At 42.5% G+C, this 17188-nt stretch overlaps 1 long non-coding RNA gene across 1 annotated transcript in view; it reads right to left on the reverse strand.

The window, feature by feature from the left end:
- The window catches only part of LOC144463744 (uncharacterized), a 61561-nt gene extending 48100 nt beyond the window's left edge, over positions 1 to 13461 (reverse strand). Inside the window, exons 1-2 of the long non-coding RNA XR_013491760.1 lie at positions 13184 to 13461; positions 8339 to 8522 (exon numbers count right to left, since the gene is read on the reverse strand). This is a non-coding gene — a long non-coding RNA (uncharacterized LOC144463744). The remainder of the gene's footprint in view (positions 1 to 8338; positions 8523 to 13183) is intronic.
- Between the last annotated feature and the right edge of the window lie 3727 nt (positions 13462 to 17188).

The following is a 17188-nucleotide window of genomic DNA, read 5'->3' on the forward strand; positions in this document are numbered from 1 at the left end:
TGAAATCGCCCAAACAGTCTGATCTTAGATGACTCGTGAAAATGACCTCTTAGGTGTTGTGATTGTGTGGGAGAGTCTGGATCACTTAGCGCTAATCCATCTGAGAGTCATCTGTGCTTTTCTCTCACTCACCTTTGACCTTTCTCAAGCTCTCTGGTCCCACATCCACTGCCGGTGAGGAGCTGAGGAGGGGCGGGTGAGGGTGGGGGGTGGTTGAAGAGAGAGAGAGAGCTTTCCTCTGGATGTTTCCTGTGGTTCGGAGTGTTCGTAAACGTTTCCAAGCCTCAAGGTCTCGCGGGGCCTTTTCGGCAAACACTGGAGGGCAAGCACATTATTTGTTTCTGACTGACCACTAAAAGAGAAAGGGGCGATCCTTAACCAAACTAATAGCTACCAGAAGGGCTGTCAAATACTGTGAGAAACACAAAGTCAAAGAGCACTGACATCACTTTAGCATCCCGGGAAGCAGGAGCATCGCGTAATTTGTCACATAGACGATCCCCTCTGTAAAATCAGGCTTTTGTCGCAGGAGTTGGGGTATGTTTGAATTTGGTCTTGAAGGACATGAGGAAACTGAAACTGTGGCTGACCCACCACAAAGCGCTCTTAAATGTTTTCAGAGGGGGGCTTTAGTGGAGGAGAAAAGGGCACAGGAAGATAATTGAGTGGTAAGCATAGTTGAATAGTTTGCAATGGGCCCAGGGGCTTTTAAATTAAGACCCGCTTTGACACTTTAGAGGGAGCCCAGGCCAGTTGTGTGAGATGAGATCCTGTCTAGGGCCACATCAGGCAGGAAAGGGGAGGCGGGGAGGTCGGCATGTGGGGCTGAGGGAGAGTGGCTGATGATGGCTTCGGTTTAGACGGATACCCCCCCTACGCTGTGCATGGGGAGGGAAAGCGAAGCGGATTTGGGGAAGTATTGGTAAGGGCTGGGGAGCAAGAGGAAGGGGGGGTTAAGAATCCAAAGCGTAGCACAGGACAACGTCTCCATTTAGTGCAGCCAAAAAACAGCTGCTTCTGAATGTTCCCCCAGGCCCTGGAGACGATGCCCCATGTACCCCTGGCCAGCTCTGCTGCTTTACTACCTCCTTGAACCCCCCCTTCCACACATGCAGAAACAAGTTGACTCACTATTTTATACAGTTTAAAGACACTGATTTCTCCTACAACATATCATGGAGAGACTTCTTGACACACCGCACCGCAAACTCAACACTATCCTCACAAAGTATACTCATACGGTCACAGACTTTCTATGTTCACTTTATAAAACCGCCAACCTTCCGTCGCTGCGTGGAGTGAATTCCAGAAATCAGGCCGCTAGCGAACAGTGAACAAATGGACTGTGGACCACCCCTATACTCCTCAGCTCTCCACCCGAGCCCCAGTGTCTTACACAAATAAACCAACAGAGATTTAATGACGACGGGCTTCGGGATCTTTTTCACTCTCTTTATCAAAGGATCAAACACGTATGGAGTGCCTGCACATGTGTGGTTGTATAAGTGCGTGTGTGTTATTGTCATTTTCTGAGTTTAAGGGCACCATGTGTGCACCCTGTGGTGTAGTTCCAAATAAAATGGTGGACGTACCATCATAAAGCAAGACTCTGTAAATAAGTAGTAAAAGTAGGTAAACTGCATTTTACAAAAAGAAAATTCAAATATCAAAACACAAATGCAGAACTGTGTACATCTGATTTTCTCAACATATGGTGTGGGAAAGAAGGATATGAAAGTTTCAGTGACTAATTCCAGACTTTCTTTTTACTACTTTCCAACAGCTATTTATTTTCAGGACCAGTATACAATCCAACACGGACTGAGGTCCTCTTACATAAACCAGGGACTCTAATAAAGATGAATGCTTGCTTTTATACCCCTCAACGCTGATGGTTTTTCTTGTTGATTTTTGTCCATCTCTCGGGAATACATACAGCGTATATTTCAGCACATCTTTGAGACGAACACTTGCAGCACAGCAAAGTGGAATCACTGACCCACTCCGAACTGTTTACACAACTTCATCATCACCCCGGCTGATGTGACATGTAAAGTTTGTGCTGCTTGGACTGAGTTGAGCTATTATTTCAGGGCCAGGAGAAGAACTGGACGCGTTAAATGAAAAGAGGTTCCATTAATTTGCAGAAGCTTCTGTATTTTCAGTCCCTTGTCAGCATCGTAGTCGTCTGCAGGGATCGTACTCCAGACAATAAATGCATTATTCACCGCGGACTACATTTGCAATTCTCATTCATTTTGAATCTAAAATGTAATCAGTATCTCTAAATACTGACTGTAGCAACCAATTTCCCTAAGGTTAAAGTTGACATTTTAAATTCCAAATAAACTCGAGGTGTGTTTGGCACAATGGTAAACAGATGTTGCTCGCATGAACTTTTCTGAATGCTGTTCGGTTATGCAAATGTGACATGAAAATCTGCATATTCATAAAAGCAGTGCTGCTAAATTTCCACCGCGGTGTTGACCTAATTCTTACGGATCACAGATAACATAATAATTATGCCGAAGCAGATGTGGGCTAATGCTCTGTGTTCTTGCACACATTCAAAAGCATTTAAGGTATTTCCCCTTCCCAGTCCCACCAGTTAAACCTCCTCTTCTCAGGTTCGAGTGCAGCTTTAAGTGATGCTTGTGCATAATTTAACTCCCCAAACCACACATCAATACGGTAACTGCATGTTTATGTCGGAAGCAATTAGCTTTGAAATTGTTTGGGGAGAGACTGGTGACAGAAGCAGAGCGTGTAATCGAAGCTCGGGGAAGGGTGATTTACGCTGGTCAAGACGGCTTCAACCCATGCAGGAAGTGAATACCGTTTTGAGGTCAGCAAGCCACGAGGCACCTACTAGACTTACCTTATGAAATCCATGTGACAGGCTGGTGTGAAGTGTGTGCGTGTGAATGTTTCTGAGGGAGGGCCAATTAAATGTAATCACAACACCCACAATAGTGGCAGTTAACGACGGTGTGAGCACTGATACGCTTTACAGAGCTTAGCTGGTGGTCCTTAACCTTGCAAGGGAGCAAATGAAATACTGTCCGTTTCATCACCTACATGAAGGAATACATTCAGGGTTTTCTTTAAATAAAGGTTATAGCCTGTGTTGGAGGTATTGTGTTACAAATTCCCCCTTTACCACCAAAATTAATGCATTTATGCAGGTTTTTAAAACATGAGAACACCCATTAAAAATATGGAATAGAGTGCTTTTACCAATGCCAGCAGACGGCCAGTTATGGCTTTCTGTTTTTTTTTTTCCTGGTCACCTTCCATGTTACAGATGGGCCTGAAAACAGGTTAATAAACTGTAGAAAGACACTTCTAGAGGAATGAATGGGGCCTGGCCTCCAAAGCTGTATCCCAGTGCCGAGCCATGACATCGGAAGTATAGGCAAATGCTAAGGCTGGGTCATCCATGGGGGGCGGGGCCACAAATGAGGGAATGGAAAAAAAAAGTTTAGATTTTACTATTACTTCTATTATTTTTGAAATATTACATAAGGTCACAACAACATGACTACATAGCAAAGCCTACTAAATAATAGGGAAGTCTTTTTCTAGGTGTTAGAGCCCCCCCCCATCTCCCCTACCTCATGATGAGTTCAATGTAATCTTGTAAAATGAGGCCTTTGGTGATAAACTTGAATAAATCCAGCTGTTTGAAGGAGAAATGTGTTGATGTTTTTTACAGCACTATAAAATAGATATTAGAAAGGGAATTATGATGTATCATATATTGTAAAAAGCCTTTTTTTAAAAAGATGTTATTCATGTGAAAGAAGGTTATGTAAAAGGTTGTTTCATAAATGTGCATTATTGAATTTGCGCTCATTTAAAGGTAGTGTATATCATTTTTTAATTGATTAATAATTAACATGAGTAACACATGCAATTAGCACATATTTTTATTTATTTTTTTCTTGTTAGCAAGGTTGTTTATTTGCATTTTGGTATTAAACATGCAGTACTTTGACTTTTGGTTGGGGGGACTCTTCTAGGGTACCAAGTGTGCCTGGGCCGCCACTGCTGTATCCAGTTCTCTTTACACATCCATGGTAGAGACCAACATGGAGGCCAGTGAAAATATTACAATGGTTACCTCTTTTTATATCTCCTACTAATTCAGTCCGTCTCTCAATCTCAGTGCCAACTAAACTTTGAACAATGTTCTAAAGCTGCTTGGATTGAGACGGACAGTTTTTCCTCTGGGCCTGTCGTTGCATCGCGCCAGCAAAGGGGCTAAAATTAACGCATTCACCTGGGTGTTGTATTTCCATCACTGCTGATTGGAGTTGATCGGTGCTGGAACCAATAAAAACCAGTGATTACCGCAAAGTCATTTGTCCCGGGAGTTAATACCAATTGTAACCTTTCTCATTAAATACAAAAGCCAGATGTTAGTGAGTTTTGTCCCTTGGGAAAGAGGCTAATCACATACCTGCTTGTCTGGAAGGCAGTAATGTAGCATGTGACTGTTCCTAACTTCAGTCATCACATTCCAGTTATTAATCAAACTAATTTCTCGTTACATACGTTACATAAGCTCTTCAAATATCTGCATAATGGTAGGATTAAAAAAAAATCATCAAACATGCAAACAACAGCAACGGCGTCTAGTGCGCCCATGGAGAGACTCTGTAGCCTTGGCTGTCTTGTGCCGATTCAAAGGAACGTCTTGTCTGACAAACAAGTTCAAAGTCTTCTCCTCATGAGTTATAACCACTGCTTTTGTAATAAACATGTCAAATAAGATGAACTAGTCTGCTATAAAGCCATGGTTTGGTGAGCGAGTGGTGTTTGGCATGTTAAATAAGGTTTATATGGCATTTGAATTCTTGTTTCCATTTAAGTCTGTCATTATCTGATGGTGTTTGGAAGGCTAGTCTTGTATTTTACTTAGGCCTATTGGTATTATTTTGAGGCCGTCAATAGTTTTACTAGGTGGTGTTAGAAAGACCAATCTCTTTTTATATCATTTTATAAATTGATATAGTTTTATTTTGAGGCAGTTATTGTGCCGTCTTGATTCACCTGAGCCTTGTGTTGTGCTGATATGTGGACATAAAGGTTTAATGTTGTATTGTTACCTTCTACAGGTAGTAATTAAGGAAACTACTGCATTACTTTTTATGAGTAACGACTCCAAAACTGGTTTTAACACATAAATGCAGACACTAAGTTATTAGATTGCCAGCCTCGTGTCTGAAAAACGTGACTCTGGTTTCTAAATTGTACAGCAAGAGAAGCAATGAAATGTTTTAATATGTATTTAATAAGTAACAAATGAGGTTGGAGTGACATTATACTCATTATACTCTATTTAAAAAATAAGCAGTCACCTTTCCTAGATAAATAATGTTGTAGCAAATGCCGGTGAGGCTGAATATATGAGGGAGTTACTGTGGTGAAGCAATCAAGGCACACACAGTTATAATGTCTGAACATATAATTTTTCCACGGTTTCAACCTCATTACAAGCATATTCACTGCTGTCTGAGACCATTTCGGGGCAGTTGTGCGCACATGTCGTCAACGCTGGTGGTGAGTAGTGATGCTTTCCAGATTATGACTGACTGCTGACACACACGCAGACACTCGCACATAATCACACAACCACAAACTCAGGCCCTTTTTCTGTCACACATGTACGCTAATTTTTTACACACATTCTCCAGCCCACACAGGCACACACTCAGACACCCATGTCAGACTGTGCCAACGGCAGTGGAAATATGGAGCACATTTTCAAGGCGCTCACCGTGTCCTCAAGGAGAAATCCATTTCAAATGCTCCCGACCTCATTGATTTTGAAAGACGAGCCAAGCCAACAGTTGTGTTTTGTTTATCGGCGAGTGATACGATCGCTCCAACTTTGAATCAACTCACATAGCACGCAGCCAAGGCCAAAGGAGGGGATCAGACACTGGTTGAAAGAGCAGTGCGCCAAAGGCGGACCGGGGGTGGGGCTGTGGGTGAATACAATTATTTTGTTATTATTGCAGAGGCAAGATAGCACTAGCCTTTCACTTTGGTAATTGAATCCAAGAGAGAAGCTAATTGGTTTTCAAATGAAGCATTAAGAAACAATACCAAGGACTTAACGATAACAAAAGAAAGTGTGTCCAGTCACTCTGAGTGCTGAAGGGTGCAGGGGTGGAGAGAAAAGTGATTAAAAAAGACAAGATTGAAAGAAAATTGCCACAGTGGAAATACACTTTGTAATGAAAATTAGAACTCTCATAATCAAACACGCTACAATACTGATAGTGCCGATAAAAGACGTGGAAAAGATTCATGCTTGTGAGCTAAACCTGTTCTTTAGCTCGTTTTACATGACTGCTGACACAATGCCAAGTAAAACACCTTGAACCCCCTCAGTATTTACAGCATTAAGACAGAAAAAGAAGTCCATCTGTCCGGCAGTCTTCGGTGTGGCTGCCATTGTGAGCTGCCCTTCACTAATCAAGTATGTCTGCGGATAGCCAGGCTTTTGATCCTGACACAGGCGTTTACAAAGTCAGCAGCGTGTGTGGGCCATGGCCACAGCTCAGCTATACACGGACATGCACACACACACATTCACACACGTCAACAATAGCCAGAGTCTGCAGCCACCAAGGCACCTTCCCACAGTAACTGCACAGCACATGTTGCTGGCTACATGACTGGTAGCTCAATCAAGGAGCTGTTGGGCTTTTTAAAAGCTACGTCAAGTTTGAGAGCGGGCGTGACTGGCATGTGATCTGCATTTGTCGTGTTCATCATTTGACTTCCAGCTGGTCAGAGTAAGCTTCTCTGTGCTCTGAGCACAGTGTAGATTTTTGGAATTGGAGTTCAATGGAATTACCTGCACTGGTGTTAAGTCCATGTTTTGGTAAATCCCTGACAATGATGACAGGTTCCACCTATCGGGATCATAATATCTATGCCTCCATGCGGTGACAGCCGTGGCCGGAGGCATTATGCTTATGGGTTGTCTGTCCGACGTATTCTCGTGAACGTGATATATCAAGAACTCCTTAAGGGAATTTCTTTAAATTTGGCACAAACGTCCACTTAGACTCAAGAATTAACTGATAAGACTTTGCTGATCAAAGGTCAAGGTCACTGTGACCTCACAAAACATGTTTCTGGACATTCAAAGGCCTTAGAAAACATGTGGGTCCTCAGGTTAGATTTAAACATGTCTACAAAGGGGGAGCACTTAATTGAAAAGGGTAAGCTGTTCCAAAGCTTTGGGGCAACTACTGCGAATACACGTTCGCCCTTCCCCTTTACTTTCGATCGCGGGACTGCCAGGAGCAACTGGTCTGAGGATCTGAGAGATCTTGGGTTGGAAAGGGGGCAGAGAAGCTCAGAGATATACCTGTGTGCCAGGCCATGTAAGGCTTTGAAAACAAATTAGATTATTAAGAATTATTATTAGGACTAATAGTCTGAAATAGGGGGTTCATTCCTTTGATTCCAGCGAATAGGACCTCAGTTTGATGGTCAAGCATCAGGATTGTTGTACTTTTAATTAATAATTAACAATACATTGGCAATTGATTCCATCACACTGTATGTGGTAATAAATTGGCTTATAAAATATTTCTAGATTTACTTTTACTAATCAGAAACCACTAAAGTATCTGAATGAGAACAATAGTTTAAAAAAAACAAATCTTCCTAGCCTCATCTGAAATTCAGCTCAGGACTTCTACAATGGGAAAAGTGACTCTATACAGCCACTTGCACTTACATGCACTTACGTGCATATCCATCATGGATTTAAGGGGTTATCCGAGACAGAAAAGATTTTCAGAAATGGGCTCGTCAAGAAACATGTGGTGGTAGTAACTGTGCCTTTTTCATCTTTATGTGTGGTGTTACTCACGGAGGATCAGCCAGATCAGACGGGACACGCATCCACATGCAGGAATGATAACAAGGGAACCGCTCAGACTTCAAAGTGCAGGCGTTTACAGTTTATTAAGTCACCACAAAGCAATGTTGCTTGTTTTTATGTTTAGCTCTGAACCAGGTTAGACGAACATTTTTAGTAAAAGTAGCATTTATGGTAAAATGTCCTTATATGGACATGTATTTATTGTCTGAGGTCATTGTGTTGCTGTTAATGTGCTCTGTGGCATCTCAAGGATCCAAACACAACCATGTCAGGGACATAGCTTCTTGTCAGCAGCCATTTCACGTCTCCTCTTTCCAACTCCTTTAAAAAACAAATCATGTTTCTTCACAGGATAAAGAAACACACCAGGTCCAGTTCCTCAGGGTGATGCATAACAACCACACTCAAAGAAAAAGGCTGTGGCACCTGTTGCTGACTCTCGATAGCAGGAAGGCCTGGTGGAGGAGCTGTCAGCTGGCTCCTCTGGGACTCTGAGGGATTGGGTGAGAAAGCCACGGTCCACTAAGTGTGACTGGCTGGAGATGTGGGGTTGAATAGGGGCTGCTCCTGTAGCCGTCACCAATGCGCTGTGCTCCTGCCCATCTTTCATCTGCGAGGGGAGAGGGAAAAAATGTATATTTCCTGCCTGACTCGAAGGCTCACGCTGCCATGCTGCCTGAGCCTTCATTTCACCTTTTGACAGTTGTCACGGCCCAGCACCATGCTGCCATTTCCTTGCACCTGTGACTGACCACACTAAGCAGCTCCCTCTGGTTTCAATAAAACATGGAGCGTACCTGGTCTGTGAGTGCTAGCTTGAATTGTTGGGTGAGATACTGTCTATTGTCTGTTTAATTCCAGCCCTTTTTTGGCCTTTGGGCCTTGTAGTATTGATTCAAGTCAATTCAGTGGAGCTAATAAAGGCTCCCTGGCAGCAGCACTTAGCGTTGGCGTGCTTGCTGTGTAACATTGCCAATAACGTGGCACCAGTTGACAGATAATATAATACCAATCCTTGTACTTTGATCCCATCGGCTCCATCTCGTCTTTGCTACAGCATCCCTACTGTGAGGCCTTAATCATATATATATACATCAACTGGAGCAGGTATGAAAGATCTTGTTCTCGCCGTCTTCCACGTAAACAATTCACCTACATTTATTGAAACAAATGTAATGATTTTCCCTTTGATTATTTTGCTCCCGGCTGCTCTAGGTTACTCGCAAGGTTTTGAGTCTCATCACACTGTTTGCTTGTCTTGACTGTGTTACAGTACCGTGCCATTATGTGTTCCCAGGAGCATGTCAATAATGTTTCCAGGCTCATTTTACTCTCCTCACATACAGCATCTTTCACATTCCAGCTGTGTCTATTTGTCTCCCCTTGAGCAGAGGACCCCCAAAAATCGCACGGAAGCCCTGGGAAAGGCCCTGGAAAAATTCATGAAAAATGACAAGAGAATCCGCGGGATGCAGAAAGTCCAGCACTCTGGAGAATGCGTGCACCACGTTTTCATGGCTAATCATTTTGAAGTGCAGTGGATGGCTTACAGTGAGCACGGTGAATTATGCACATTATACCAGTAAGCTTCTGTAGAATGCAGCCGAGCTGTCTGGCAGCTTTTCCACAAGAATATCAATCAGAGTTGCTACAATATGATGACAAGTCCAGCTAGAGAAACACGGTGGAGATGATTCAGGGGCTGAGTGATTTTACAGCCCATTGCTTTGCTGACTGGCTTCAGTTAAATACGTGGTCAGCATCGATACCAGGCATGTCTGCTGGGTGAATATGTAATGTGTGGGGAAAATGTGTGATCAATATTTTAAGAAAAATCTCAACCAGTATTTTCCATCACATTAATTTTACTAACTTTGAGAGATATGGCCCTGTATGTTTAATAGGCTGGTTTGACTGGTGGGTCAGGACGCTCCTACGCAGAGTGCTCCCAAAGCAACGTGTAAATCAGCTCGCAAGTGCTATTCTTGTTTTCCCCAATAAGGCAGAAGCATGTCCTCTAAAGACGTACATGTCTAAACTAAACAACAGAATAGTGAAGAGGCAGGAGGGGCCCTTTGCATGCAGATCAGTGAAGCCACTCCAAAGCGCCTGTCGAGAGCACGTTTACTCCAGCAGTGTCAGGAATCAACAGTCAACATCTCATTGACATCTCTCTCCCATTTGCACTGTCAAACATGTAAAGGCTTTTGAGGAAATTCCTCTGTCTCTCATTTTTCATATCAGACAGATAAACAGCACAGGTAGGCACATAAACACAGTGAACACACTTATTTCCTTTTGGGGTTACTTTGCTCTCATTTATTTCCCTTTTTCTTTCATTGTTTACGTGTTTTTTCACTCGATCCGAACCCCCTCCGCTCCCCAACCCCCTTTTCCAGCCACATCAAGCAGAGGCAGGGAGGGAACAAAACTGGAGCAGGGAGGGAGAGAGGAAAACCAAGGAAACGGACAGCAATTATGATCAGAATGGGGGAAAAACAATGACATAAACAAAAACAGCAGAAAGCATGAAAAGTTGTTAACAGTCCTTTATAGAAAATAATATACTATTGTTTGGATGTGGTCAAAGCAGGATTTCTCTGTGTCAACACCACATGGAAAATTATAGTATCAGGCAAACCCGAGAGGAAATGAGAAAAGACAAGGGAACAAACAGAGATTAGCATGTTTATGTGTCATGCAAAGAAAAACTGCAGTTTCGGGGTGCTGTACGGGCTTGTTGCCTGCTATTTTGCAAACCTGCAGCACTACAAATCAGTCTTAGCTTACTGTTTATTTGTATCCACTGACATGTACCATAGCTGGAGTTAGAGATGTTCCGATACCATTTTTTCCTTTCTGATACCAATTCCAATATCTAAATTGGCGTATTGGCCGATATCAAGTACTGATGTAATACCATTGCCTTGAAACAAACAAACAAAAATAAAACAGCTGTTGCTATCACTGTTGTGTGGCATGGCTCAGGTTAAACCCTTTGGAAAACATGAACAAATACATACAAAGAATAAATGCTGTAGAACTTTCTATGAATAAATACAATATATACAATAAAAAAAAAAAATCAATTTCCCTTAAGAAACTTTAAGCGCAGCAACAAGTGTAAAACAGCAACGCAACAGCAATTTTACTTTGATATGTTTGCCACATACAGGCATGCAGTGATGATTGTTGGGTAATATGCATGTTGATGTTGCCCCTGTCAAGTCTCTATTGGATCATGTGACAAGACAGTTAGATACCGTAGCTAGTTTAGGTGCAAAATCTGTCAGGAGTGACAAGCTGAGAACATCTGCAGGTCCAGTGAGCATTCATGCCTTCTAAACAGAAAAGACAAGACAAGACGAGAGATACGAATACGAGGAAAGAGTAGCAAAGCTTCCCAAACTAGATTCCCAACAGTTGCCAGTGGTGTGTGTATAACTAGTAACTAGCGTTTAAGGATGTTCCTGGCGTCTAATTTCCCTGTCGACCAAACGAAAATTTAGTTAAGACTAGTTGACTAGTCTAAAAAAGGGAAAACACTAAGAAAACAGTCAAAATTTAGCACAATTTATTGTTCAGTATTCGAAACATTGTCCCCCCAAATTATTAATATATGCCCTTTGAAGCCTTTAAGCACAATCTTCAACAACTCTGTCGGATTTTAAATGCTGCTGAAGTATGGGACGCTTTGCGCCTTGCGGTGTGAATGTGAACATGACGACAACTCAGTCAAAAGTTAACCACTTAAATAACATCTAAAATAGATAAATTGCCTCTATGGGCCACATTGAACCTTGCAGATTTTCCGACAAAAATTATAGCAATTCACTTTAAAGTTCATAAAACAACATCTAAATTGGGGCGTCGGTGGCTTAGTGGATAGAGCAGGCGCCCCATGTACAAGGCTGTTGCCGCAGCGGCCTGGGTTCGAGTCCAGCCTGTGGCCCTTTGCTGAATGTCATCCCCTCTCTCTCTGTCCCCCTTTCACACTTGGCTGTCCTATCCAATAAAGGCAAAAATGCCCAAAAACATAAAAAAAAAACAAAAAAACCCCCATCTAAATTATAATTAAATTTCAGCTGAAATGAGAGGCATTTTGCGCCATGCAGTATGAATGTAAACCCTGCACATTAGCTGACAACAACTCACTTAAAGTTAACAAGTAATATAACATCTCAAAAAAGATCTAGTTTCTAGATCAAAGTAGTGCCAAACCGCGTTGGTTTTGTGAGAGGACATCTCTCCGATTTCCCACCGTGCTGTTTTAAAACTCCAGTCTACTCGAGCATTACCACGGGGAGGGGGACTGCTTTCTGATGGCTCTGTAGCCCCCACTAGTGGCGGGCGGCTGCATGACAGTTAAGCGGCCTTGTACATGAATAAAACACTAATTGGTTTAACCGACTAATATTTCTGGTGCCGACTAGCAAGGGGGCGGACGTTTAATCATTTAGAGGACAAATCACACCTATCGCTACCAGCGTGTACTAAGGCCTGTCACAATAACGTGCACTCGGGCCTGTTGTAAATACCTTACGCCACTGTGTGTAGGCTACAGTTTTACAGGGACTAAGACGAATGGATTTCCAGGGAAACTGCAGATATTATGTGGTATCAGATTGTTATACTGTATGTCTTGTGTACTCACTGATACCCAATCTATCTTTCACGGCAGTGTTGGAGGCATTTCTGATACTGGTATCAGTATCAAAACATCTCCAGATGCAACATGATCGTTCAGATAACACAGATACGTATAAAAAAGGCAATAGCAATAAAATCTGTTTTGTTACCTTATAAAGGACGCTATTTAAAATGTCTTGATATGGTAAATCCTACTTGTCTCCCTGGTGACAACGAATTCCAGTAACTACATGCAGATAAAATAATATTTTGAACAATTTTTCCATCATTTCCAAGTTTGCTCATAAATTGTGAACTTGAATGTTTTAATGCTTCTATCCATTTTACCCAATGTGGTCTTTTAGGAACTATTAGAAAGCTAATGGACTAATCTGTGCTCAAGTCAAAGTGCGACTATACTCAATCTTTGTATTCAAGAGCACCGTATCCCATTTCTCTCGACACAGCCTGCTGCCAGTCTCTATAATTCAGAGCCTGTCATAGCCTGGATTACTCCCTGGCCGTCTCAAACAACACCTGCTAGACGAGACACACTCTGCAGCAATGAATGGAAATATCCCACATGCATGCTGTGACCCAAAAGAACTTGCGAAAGTATACCACAACGTTGCCCTAACACACCTTGCAGACGTGACACAAGCCTCTTCCATCAGCCTGCTTGGCAGCGAAACGTCCTCACGGAGAAGTCTGAGAATCTGGTGTAGCTCCTTGTTAGCTTGATACCATTCACAGACCGGATAAGGCCTCGGGTTGAGTCCTGGGGAGAGAGCAGCTGAGGCTGCCAACGCAAGATCCTGCGAACTTTTACACTTATACATATAAATTTATGCTATTCAGATGGAGAAGCAGCCGAAAAGCCCGACGCATTAGAAACTCAAATCAGCTCATGTCTGGGTGGATGTTTCCCAAAATAAAAGACCAGTTCTGGCCAAGCACATTTGGAGGAGCAAGGAAGCCCTCTCAGGTTTCAGCTGTCCACTGGCAGCCCTCAGCCACTCTGCGAAGCGAACGTGAGGGGAAGGCCAAAAATGCAAGCGGCCCTCACACACAGAGTCCACATGAGAGCCGGGGGGTTAATCCTGTTTCAAACAAGCTGGGTTTAACCCTCGTCAACCTTACCACCAGCGCTGCTAACACTGCCACCCAAAATGATATATCGGGACTTCTCACATACACACGTGCATGTACTATTAATTTGACTCGCACACACACAAACATATTTGTCTACGCATACAATGGAGGGCTTCAGTGTGTTGTTGGTTTGGTGCTCCCCACGTTTAAGCAGCTGTGTCGGTGATCAGGCAGCAATGTTGACAGCTGAAGGCCTGTTGTTCCATAAAACCATACCTCCAGCCTTTCACAGTTTAATGATATCTATAACTAATAGGCTTTAAAATACACACAAACACACACACACACAGCAGGTGATGTGCAGGCTCACATGGACAAGATTTTTCTTTCTTTCAGGCATGTCTGTGAACATGTATACACATAAACATGCATGCATGACCAGGCAGGTGATCTGGCCTTTCTCATAGCCAACACTGCAGGAGTGTAAGCCCACTCCTCCCTCCCCCCCTCTCCTTAATTCTGTACACCCATAACTTCTTAATGGAGGGACTGGCTTCTCAAAAAAATAAAAAGTTGCCTCGCAGAGCTGTGTTGGTGAGGGACCTATAACTCTCCACATTTAATTTTAATATTATTTTCTGGTAAATTTCAAGAATGTCAAGAGGTCTTCTCTAACATTGTGAAATATTGAGTTTCACAATTCCGCCGGTCTTGCTGAATCAAAACACGATGAAAGCCACAGACTGGTGAATGAAAAGTGACCTTGAATGTGTTGACCTTGCATAATTCTCACCGAATGTGTTATGGCAGAAGCTCAGTCTAAAAGTGGGATTCTGTGAGACAAAAGGCGCCGCATCCCCCTCTCTCATTGGGCGACGCGCCTCCATTAAGCACTTAAAATTTTTCTCACTTAATCTTGTCGGATCTGAAAGCGAAAGAATTTCAATTGAATCCTTGTTGAGCAAAGGTGGAACAAAGGCAGGTTGTAGACTCAAGTGCGTGTGTGTATTCACCGCGTGTTGTTTGAAAGGCATTTCGTTGTTAAGTGCGTTTGTGTGCACGCAGTAAGACATCTGTAGGTATGTTGGCTTCAGCTCTCAGATGGCAGGTTTGCATTAATGTGGCCTGTCATTGAAGTATTAATGTTTCACATTAGAAAGGATGACGGACTTGTGTGTTTCTGTTTGTGTGCCCGCAGACTTCAGCCTTGTGCATTCCATCAAAGCTACAATCGCTCACATCCTTGACGAAACCACCTGTCAAGTAGTTCTCCTGTATGTGCACTAAAGATTACCTTAATTGCACATGACATTTGAAATGAGTTTTGAAAAGGCTGACAAGAAATTTTATCCACTTCCATCCATACTGGGGGAGAAAGCCAACCTTCATGGCTGTTAATACGCTCTACCTTCCAGTTGTAAGTCTGTAAGTTTTCCTGCGGAGGACGTAAAACCGTATTATAGAGAACAAATCAGTTAATAGCTTCTTTATGGCATATCCTAAATGCCTCATTTAAAAAGCTTTCAACTCAATAGCCGTCCTCCCATGTGGCCTGACTGCATACATAGATAATTAACAGACACTCCGCCATATTAGCTTGAATCGGGAATGAACATTTTTATCATCCATTCAATGTTTGCTAACCATTGTTACACAGTGCAGTCACTCTTTTTTCCTCCTCTCCCTTTGTGTGCCTCTGACTGTTTCACAACCGCCGCAGTGATGGAATTTGTTTTGTATGCATAAATTCTTCATAAGGCTGCATATTGACTCTGCTAGATAGTGACAAAATCCAACGAGCACAGACCAGAAGAATAGCTAATAGTTTAAAGCATCATCAAACTGCGAGGAGGAAGATACAGTGTTTCTCTTAAATGTCACATTCTCTATTCTCCCGATGAAATGACAGACTTGCTGCTGTATTGTCACCTGTCGTGTCAAATATGATAAGAAAAGAAACTGCTGCAAAGAAATAGACGAAAAAAAAACCACCCTCTGGAAGGAAGGAGGAAGGATATCCTTTTGTATTGCTGAGCATCACTCTGCGAGAAAACATTATACAGGCTTGACAATGCAGGGTAAGAAAAGAATTTAAAGTCGATCTGAAGTTTGAATTTGCCTCACTTTTTGTGTTGGGAAATAAACACTTTGTGTATTAATAGTGCTATTATTATGCATATTTTCAAAGCAGAATTAAACCGTCTATGAGCTTATTTGTAGAAACAGCATCTCAGCTGCAGGCATCTCCCATGGCAATGTTTGAGTGACCTTGGTGCGCTAATGACTGGAGCATGTAATAGCACTGTGTAGCCTAAAAGCCTTGATACAAGATGGATTTTTTCCCCGATGCAACAAAGAGACATTGAAGATATCAGTCTCTTTAAACATTTAGAAGGACCCACCATGGTTTTCAGTTTGTATTCCATTCAGAGTGTGCATGCTAGTTAGCCTGGCTTGCTAATGTTAGCACTGATTTCTGCTCAGTGTTGGGAGGGTTATTTTTAAAACATATTCTACTACAGATTACTGAATAAGGCCCTAATCACACAGAAAGCATTTTAGCAGCTGGAGGTGGCTTTTTGTAATTGTTTTCAATTGGAAGTAAGATTTTTGCTTGTGTTTTTTGTGTTGCAACGTGCCTCCTGTTTCTGCATTCTAGGCACCTGGCGATTTTGCCGGAGTGCTCTTAAGTCTTCGAGTAAATATTGTTTAACTTAGGCCCAATCCCAATACCCCTAGCCCTTGCCCACTACCCCTTGGCCCTCAAAATCATGTCAGTTATGTTCACGCATGCGTAACTATTTTAGACAGGAAGCCGTGAGCCATCTACATTTTGAACTGGCATCTACAGTGGAGTCTCCAGTTGAGTTCATCCTATCGATCACGTTTGCATTATTCATCATGCTTCGTTTGATGAACAACAGACGACAAAATGATATGTACGACAGGGGACTTCTGCTAGCTAGCCACCTAGCTAGCTAACCAGCTAATATTACGAGGCAGCATAGTTATACTAGCTGGCGTCTTATTGTAATGTGAAAAATCCGACAATTTTGCATAACAGGAAAGATGACAGATGCCAGCTAGTGCGAGCTAGCTAGCTAGCTAACAAGCAACCTGACAACGGTAACGTTAGCTAGCTGGCTAGCTTTCTGTCAACTCCAATCTAGACATTGTGAATAGCAACAAAAAGTTGTTATACCCTTCTCTTCACAAATACACAGTTATTCGAAAATGTTTTTACAAAAGTTCCATGTTTATTTGCAAAATTATATGTACATGTATGAACTTTTTTCCCCGTGTCTTGCTCGGCGGTAGCCATGGCGACGTCTACCCCTCGCTGGCAAGTCAGCATCTGAAATCCCTAGCTCCAAAGGGCTAGTTTCATACCCACTACCCCTCATTATGCCCCCTACCCCTACACGCAAAAAGGAATTGGGACACCACTGTCCCTCACGGGAACGCGCAAATCTTGTATTTATTTTTTTCTCCCAATGCTTTTGTATAATATCTATGTTTATTCTTTTGCTATGTTAGTTGTATATTCCTCTTATT

The sequence above is a fragment of the Epinephelus lanceolatus genome, chromosome 6 (genome assembly GCF_041903045.1).
Source record: "Epinephelus lanceolatus isolate andai-2023 chromosome 6, ASM4190304v1, whole genome shotgun sequence".
Classification (NCBI taxonomy): domain Eukaryota; kingdom Metazoa; phylum Chordata; class Actinopteri; order Perciformes; family Serranidae; genus Epinephelus; species Epinephelus lanceolatus.